This window comes from Dipodomys ordii, unplaced genomic scaffold (genome assembly GCF_000151885.1).
Source record: "Dipodomys ordii isolate 6190 unplaced genomic scaffold, Dord_2.0 Scaffold190, whole genome shotgun sequence".
In the NCBI taxonomy this organism is placed as follows: domain Eukaryota; kingdom Metazoa; phylum Chordata; class Mammalia; order Rodentia; family Heteromyidae; genus Dipodomys; species Dipodomys ordii.
Genome location: NW_012267406.1, coordinates 1853746 through 1862260, shown reverse-complemented (window position 1 = coordinate 1862260; position 8515 = coordinate 1853746).

Genomic DNA, 8515 nt, shown 5'->3' with positions numbered 1-8515 from the left:
ACCAATGATTTTATAGTTTTCATTGTATGTTTTTCCATTTCTTTGATACCAATATTTTAGAGTTTTTATTATACAGCTCCTTTTTAATTTTCGTGGTTAAATTTGTTCTTAGGTGGTTTTGTGTTTGTTCATTTATTTACCTACGTATTCATTTGGAAGCTATTCCTTTTTTATTACAAATAGTTTACTATTGACATAGAGAACTACTATACGTATTTGGATTTCTATGTCATACTTTGTAATTTTGCTGATTAGATTATTCAAATAGATTTTTGGTGGAATGTTTGTAGTTTTCTATATGTAAGATCATGCCATCTCCAAATAGTGACAAATTGACTTCCTTCTCTATCCAATTTGGAGTCCCTTTATTTCTTTGTCTTGTCTTATTCCTCTAGCAAGACTTCTCAATAATACATTGAATAAAGTTTGTGAAAATAAGCATCATAGTTATCCTCTTCCAAATTAGAGAGATTTCATCTTTTCTTTAGCCAATATGACTTTAGCTGTGAGCTTGTTATTTAAGGTCTTTGTCATGATGAGGTGTGTTATTGGTATACCCAACTATTTTTAGGGAAGCTAAATTTTATCAAATGCTTCTAGATAATTGTCTGTATTTTGTCCTTTGTTTTTAGTATATGTTTTGATCATTGGTTTGTATATATTGAACACTCTCTGTTGTCCCTGAGCTAACGCTTTGCTATGTTCATCAGTAACGTTATATTAGAGTTTTTGTTGTCCCCTTATTTGGTTGTGGTATTAAGCTAATGTTGGCACTGCAGAATGAATTTGTAAGGACTTCCCTCCCATTTAAAATTATTTGAATAGTTTAAATTATTTGAGAGGAATTAGTATTAGGGTTTTTAATTTTTAATTTTTATTTTTCTACTAAATTCAGCAGTAAACCAATCTAGTACTAGTTTCTCTCTGATATGAGTCTTCTTATTATTGATTGAGTCTCATTATTGATTACTGGCATATTCAAGTTTTCTACTTATTCAAAATTAAAATTGGCCAGGTATACATATCCAAGAATTGATTTATTTCTTCTAGGGTATCAAAGGGACTTGTGATCCTTTGTATTTTTATAGTGTTAGTTATAATATGTTCAATTTTTTCCTTAATTTTATTTATTTGAATTTTTTCTTTTATTTTACTATAACTAGGGATCTACCAATTGTATCTTTTCAAAAAAGCCAACTGTTCATTTTGTTGATACACATACATGTATATTTTTTATTTTATTTATTTGTTCTCTGACTTTATTCTTATTTTCTCTATTAATTTTGGGCTTGGTCTGTTCTTCCTTGAGATTCAGCAATAAATTATTAACTTGAGATATTTCTGCATTATTTAGCATATGCATTCATTGGTATAAATCCTCCTCTATTTCTTCTTTTGTTACATTCCAAAGGTTTGGGCATGCTGTGTGTCCGTTTTCATTTGATCCAGCAAAAAAATTAATTTTCTTTTATTTTCTTCCTTGATGCATTTTGTTTGTTTGTTTGATTTGGTTTGGTTTGGTTTTTTGGTTGTGGGATTTGAACTCTGGGCCTGGGCCTGTCCCTGAGCTCTTTAGTTAAGACTAGCACTCTACCACTTGAACCACAGCACCACTTCCAGTTTCCTAACTGGTTTATTGGAGATATGGGTCTCATGGCCTTTCCTGCCTGGCTGGCTTTGAACTGTGATCCTCAGATCTCAGCCTCCTGAGTAGCTAGGATTACAGGCATGAGCCACTGGTGCCCAGCAATCCATTGTTTTTTTAGGTACATATTGTTTAGGTGCCCAGTGATCCATTGGATTTTTAGGTGCATATTATTCCATTTATTTTTATGGCTTCCAAAGTCAACTTTGTCATGGATTACCAATTTTATTGCACTTGTTTTATGACCTATCATATGATCAGCCCTGGAAGATTTTCCATATGCTGTTGGAAAGCATGAGTATTCCCAATGTGTTGAACAAATATTAAGTAAGAGTTCCATTAGAGCCAGAAAAACTATACCCTAATTAATACTAACACAAAAGTTCAAATAAAAGCGCAAATTTAGGTCACATCTGTAATCCTACCTACTCAGGAGTCTGAGACCTGCAGGGCTGAGGTTCAAAGCCAGCTTAGGCAGAAAAGTCCACAGTATTCCATTTCCAATTAACCAGTAAAAAGCCAGGCTGAAGGAATGCCACAAGTGGTAGAATTCTGCCATGAGTACCAACAGTTCTGAGTTCTAGTCCTCGTACCAGTATAAAAATAGACAAATGAAATCCCAAATATTATCTTTCTATAAATACAAATGTGTATATATTCTCATAATAGAATGGATGTATATGCATCTGTACATGTATATATCAAGCCATATTTAAAATAAAAGTTGAAGGAACCCATTATATTTAATAATGGCATTTTCTTGGCATTTTTCTGCTTTTTCTTATTTGATATAGGCTACTTTGATTTGTTTGACTATGAATTCTTACAATGTTATTTTTACCATTAAATATTATGACAGAACAAGAGGAAAGGTAATTGTCTGAAGTTTGTTGTTTACAGGTTTCTACATATGTAATTGAAAATCTCACTGGAAATGTTTCATAGAAAACAATACTAACTGATGGTGTTTAGAGATTCCAAGTCAGTGGGTAATTCTCCCCCCCCCCCCGCCCCAAGGAAGATTTTTTTTTTCCTCTTTTAGGTTCAAGAGTAGCTTTCTCCACAGGATCCTAGTAAAATTCACTAGGCCTTTGTAGTGACCACAGCTTTTGTTAACTGTCTAACTTGGCTGTTTTTGGATACTTTCATGAAACTGCTTTCGGTTCATTTGTGTTCATAACATGAGAAGGGGACAGGCTTTTATAGTGATTAATAGAAACAAATATTGCAGTTGGTGTGCGTGTGTGTGTGTGTGTGTGTGTGTGTGTGTGTGTGTGTGTGTGTGTGTGTGTGTGTGTGTGCCGGTTTTGGTGAGCTCAAGGTCTGGGTACTGTCTCTGAGCTTCTTTTTACTCAAGGCTAGCAGTCTACCATTTGAACTACAGTACCACTTTCAGCTTTTTCTGAGTAGTTTATTGGAGATAAGAGTCTTATGGACTGATTTTCCCTGGCTGGCTTCGAACCATAACCCTCAGATCTCAGCCTCCTTCCTGAGTAGCTAGGATTACAGGTGTGAGTGACCAGTGCCCAACTTGCAGATTTTTTTGAACTAAGAAAAAGTCATCTAAATTAGAGTATCTCCTAACAATGGAAACCTCCTTTGAATCTGGGGGAGGATGCTGATTTTTAAACTTAAAGATTTTTCCTTCTGTAAATTATTTGTTTTAAAATGCTTAATTTACAGATTTTTAAAAAATGTTTACAAATTAAATAAGTATACGCTCTCAAGGGATTGACTAATTGATTGCTAAGGACTGAATCTTGGACTTTACCTATGTTAGGCAAATGCTTTGCCATGGAGCTACATTTATCTCCAGCCCTGCAAATTGACACTTTAGTAAGCTGAGATGTCCATGAGAATACTGAATTTTTAAAGCATTTATTCCTTAAAATCTCTATGGCTCTTTTCTGGACAATGGAAGATGTAATTTACCAAGTGACTATGGTGTCTGAAAGACTTAATACTCCTACAGAAAATGAGTAGCTCGCTCCCACACAGGACCTTATATTGAGAGCAAGAGGTGAGAGTGTTCATATTTTCCCTTCTAGAAAGTGATGGGTCTGAGTTTCTCCCTGTAATTTCCTCCTGAGGATGTTATTAAACTTGACCAACAGAGTTCCTTTGGTCATAGAGAAATAAAAAATGGATTCTTTAGAAATGTCCCCTGGGGAAATAAAAATGTAGACAAAGATAAAGAAGCAGAAAGTCAAGCTATCTATGGAAATTCTATTCAGCTAAAACTAAACATTCATATTCTGGGAGATCAGAGAAAGGTTGAAGGATAAAATAGAGCAATAAAAATGTTTTGAATTTTTGGTAAGAAAATAGAGTCCTAACTCTCCAAGGAAGATGAATTATTCTAGTAATAAGTATGAATGAAAGTTTCTCTCTCAATCTTTTATACAATATATAATATATATGTAAATTTATGTGTGCATCTCAACTACATTGATGAGTTTCAAATACTTAAACATAATAAAAATCAATTTAACTGATATTTGTAAAATCTTGATTAAATTTATTTAATTAACCAAGCAATTCATTTTTTTTTCAAATAATAGTAACTCTTCTTTCCATCATTGCAGATTCATGCTCTGATTTCTATTAAGCATATCTGTTTCTTTTTCTTTTCTTTCTCTCTAAAATTTAACTAGGCTATGACTCCATCAATCACTCACCATTTGAGCAAAATTATTTCTCAAATTTCTGTCTTTGATACATTCTGACACTTCATACATCTTTCATTTGCATTCTGCCAGATGCTCACAATTATTAAATTTACTTCTCCCCCAACCAAAAATGTCTAATATTTATCATCATAATTTTAAAAATCCAGACTGACCTCAAATTCACAATCCTCCTGCCTCCTTATTGAGAGTGCTGGAATTACAGTCATGAGCTTTGCTACCATAATCATTTTTAACCATTTTAACCAAACTCCTCATTTCCAATAACAAAGATCTTGAAGTGGCTCCAGTGAGCAAAAGAGCTCAGGAATGGTGCCTAGGACCCAGAACTGGCAGATATACACACATATACACAATTATCAAGTTCTAAAGCTATTACTAATCGCTACAAAACATACTTACTGAATATCTTCTCTATGCTAATTCTCAAAAATTGATCAAATAAATCCTATATTCAAAAACACAACCTAGAAAGACAATTTAGACATTTAAAAGAAATCACATATTATTTGTATCATGTTTCATCAGGAAGGTCTTATGGTTTAATGAAGCTACATAATAATATAGAAACAATTGGGGCTGGGAAGGTGGCTCAGCGGTAGAGCTCTTGCCTTGCATGCATGAGGCCCTGGGTTCAATTCCTCAGTACCACATAAGCAAAAAGAAAAAAGCCGGAAGTGGTGCTGTGGCTCAAGTGGTAGAGCGCTAGCCTTGAGCTGAAGAGCTGAGGGACAGCGCCCAGGCCCCACGACCGAACCCTACCCCCCAAAAAAGAAACAATTGTGGTTCTATTATTCATAGTGCATATTAGTATTACCTCTTTTTATATTTTTTTTGAAAAATAAAACTTTATTACACCAAAAAAAAAAAAGAAATTTACTTCTTGCAGTTCTAGAGGCTGGAAAGTTTAAGATCAAGACTCCATCAGATTCAGTATTTTTTCTTTCCTAAGTAAGACACCCATATATTTTCACATGGCCAAGGGACAGTTTCCCTTAGCCTCTTTATTTTTTTTTAATTTAATTTTATTTTATTTGTGAAGATACTGTACAGAGGGGTTTTTATATTTTTATACTTACATTTTATTTTATTTTATTTTATTTATTTTTATTCTTTTTGCCAGTCATGAAGCCTGAACTCTGGGCCTGGGCGCTGTCCCTCAGCTCTTCAGCTAAAGGCTAGTGCTCTACCACTGGAGCCACAGCACCACTTCCGGCTTTTTTTTTTGTCTGCTAATATGGAACTGAGGAATCGAACCCAGGGCCTCATGCATGTGAGGCAAGCACTCTACCACTGAGCCACCTTCCCAGCCCCTTTTATTTTTATATTTATTTCTTATCTCTGTAAGTGGCTTCACCTACAGCAAAAACAAAACAAACTACCCATCTCTATTCTCTATCAGAAATTCCCTACATATGGCCACTGCTCTGTTACCCTGGGTCTAGTAAGTACAGTGGAATGGCCACTCAGGATCTTGCATTAAAATATACCTAGAGGGGCTGTTGATGGGAATGAAGTCTCTGGGCAGAGCCAGAAGACAGCTGTTCTCCAAGACTTCCATGTACTCTCCCCAAGCACCTTCCTCTTCAGGACACTTTTTCTGCTTTCAGTCTTCCTGAGCCATTCACTCCACCTCCAAAACACCAAGATACTTCCTACCTAAGAAGCCTGTGTTTGTGTTAGCCTTTTCTGGGCTTCTGCAGGCTGCTTTACCCAGTCTGTACTACCAAATTTAAGGCTCTCTTCCTGTTTATACATGTAGGGCAAAAAGTAACCAAGTTCGTAAATTTCAAATTATGTTAGGGGTAACTTTGATCGAGATATACTGTACTCCTAAACTGGCATGTTGAATTGAAACCTCTTTGTAGCCCAACTTAAAGGTAGTAAAATAAATAATCAGTAAATAAAACATTAGAGAGCTACATAACATGATGTTACAATTTGACATGGACTATAATTGTTTTCCAATTCAATTGTTTAATTATTTTGAAATCAGGAAAACCTCATTTTATAAATACAAAACTTCCCCAGATAAATCTAGGTTCTCCTGGAATCTAGAGTATCAGCAGCCATCTGAACCTCAAACATCCCATTACTCTGCACTTCTGAATTAAGAAAAAGTGTTTTTCCCTTATTCTAACAGTGCAGAATGAAATACAGATCACAGTTATCCCCCTCCCTTGGTCCACAGGGTTATATTGCAGGACTTTCAGTGGATGTCTGAGCCACACAGTACCACATTCTGTAGAGAATATATTTTCCTGTGTATGCATGCCTATGGCCAAGTTGAATTCACACATTAATCACAATAAGAGAACAAAGGGACAACCAGTAATAGAATGGTTACAACAATGTATTGTGATAAAAGTTATTTAAAGGGCTGGGAAGGTAGCTTAATGGTAGAGTGCTTGTCTTGCATGCATGAGGCCCTGAGTTCGATTCCGCAGCACCACATAATCAGAAAAAGCTGGAAGTGGTGCTGTGGCTCAAGTGGTAAAGCGCTAGCCTTCAGCTGAAGAGCTGAGGGACAGTGCCCAGGCCCAGAGTTCAGGTTCCAAGACTGGCAAAAAAAAAAGAGTTCCGGGAAGATGGCGGAGGAGAAGCTGGACTCTGAACAAGCTCTTGCATAGAAAGCAGTTTTAGAGTTCCAGTGAACAGTCCTAAGCCAGAGAATCACACCCAAGTGTGCCATCACAGGACAGAGAGTTAGGCAACAGAGGGGAAGCCAAGGCAAAGAGACACATCTGAGCGCTTGCCAGCAACCGCCACGGCAGCGGCAGGGTCGCGGCGGTGGCAGCAGCCATACCTGAGTCACAGAGAGCCCCGGACAAAGGAGTCAGACACAGCGGGCAAGTGGATTCTACTCAACACCAGCAAGAACCGACAAGGAGCGGACATCTTCATCCTGCAGTTTGCAGACCAGAGACGACCCAGGAACCAAGACTCGGCTATAACCCCTGCTTTCACTATATTTGATGTCAGTATAACTTGTGGAGGAGATGGGGAAAAACCAGTTGTTTAAGGGTACAGGTGGACCTGTTGCAACAAGGAGAAGTACAAGTTGTCATGTCCAAAATGAGCTTTACAATGTAGGTGGGGGGAAAGGGGGGAAGGAGAAGGATTGGGATTGGGGGGAGGGGGGAGGCTGGGAAGTGATGTGAAGGGTAAACAAAGGAGGAGGTTGCAATGCTTGGTAAGAAATGTACACATTATCCTGCCCATGCAATTGTAACCCCTCTGTACAGTATGTTCACAAATAAAATTAAAATTAAATTAAAAAAAAGAAATTGAAAAAAAAGTTATTTAAAGCTTACAGTTGCTTTCTGAAATTTTCTGTGACAATTTTCAAGTTGGTAGAGGTGACAGACAGCAGAAAGTGAACCCACAGACAGGACAGGACTCTGCACCATTCTAGGAGAATTCCCCCCACCCCCAACCCTTCCCTATTCCCAAGCACCAGAAAAAAATCACACTACTTTTATGCTTCATTTTTTTTGGGGGGGTCCGGTCGTGGGGCCTGAACTCTGGGCCTGGGCGCTGTCCCTCAGCTCTTCAGCTCAAGGCTAGCACTCTACCACTTGAGCCACAACACCACTTCCGGCTTTTTTCTTTTTGCTTATGTGGTGCTGAGGAATTGAACCCAGGGCCTCAGGCATGCAAGGCAAGTGCTCTACCACTGAGCCACCTTCCCAGCCCCCTTTTATGCTTCATTTTATCTTCTCAGAATTTTACATATAAAATGGTTCTTTCTTGTTATCATGAAAAAAAAAAGTTTGTTTTCTGCCCTCCTCCCCTGCCCTTTTTTATGTAAAACCTTAATTAGGATTTTTTTTAAATTTTAGTTTATTTTATTTGTGAACATACTGTACAGAGGGGTTACAAATACATGGGCAGGATAATGCCCAGGTATTTCTTACCAAGCATTGCAGCCTCCTTCTTTGTTTACCATTCACATCCCTTCCCAGCCTCCCTCCTCCTCCCCCCCAATCCCAATCCTTCCCCTCCCCCCCTCCCCACACCTACATTGTAAAGCTCATTTTGGACATGACAACTTGTACTTCTCATTGTTGCAACAGGTCCACCTGTAACCTTAAATGACTTGTTTTTCCCCATCTCCTCCACAAGTTATACTGACATCAAATATAGTGAAAGCAGGGGTTATACTGTGGGGGAGGGACATACA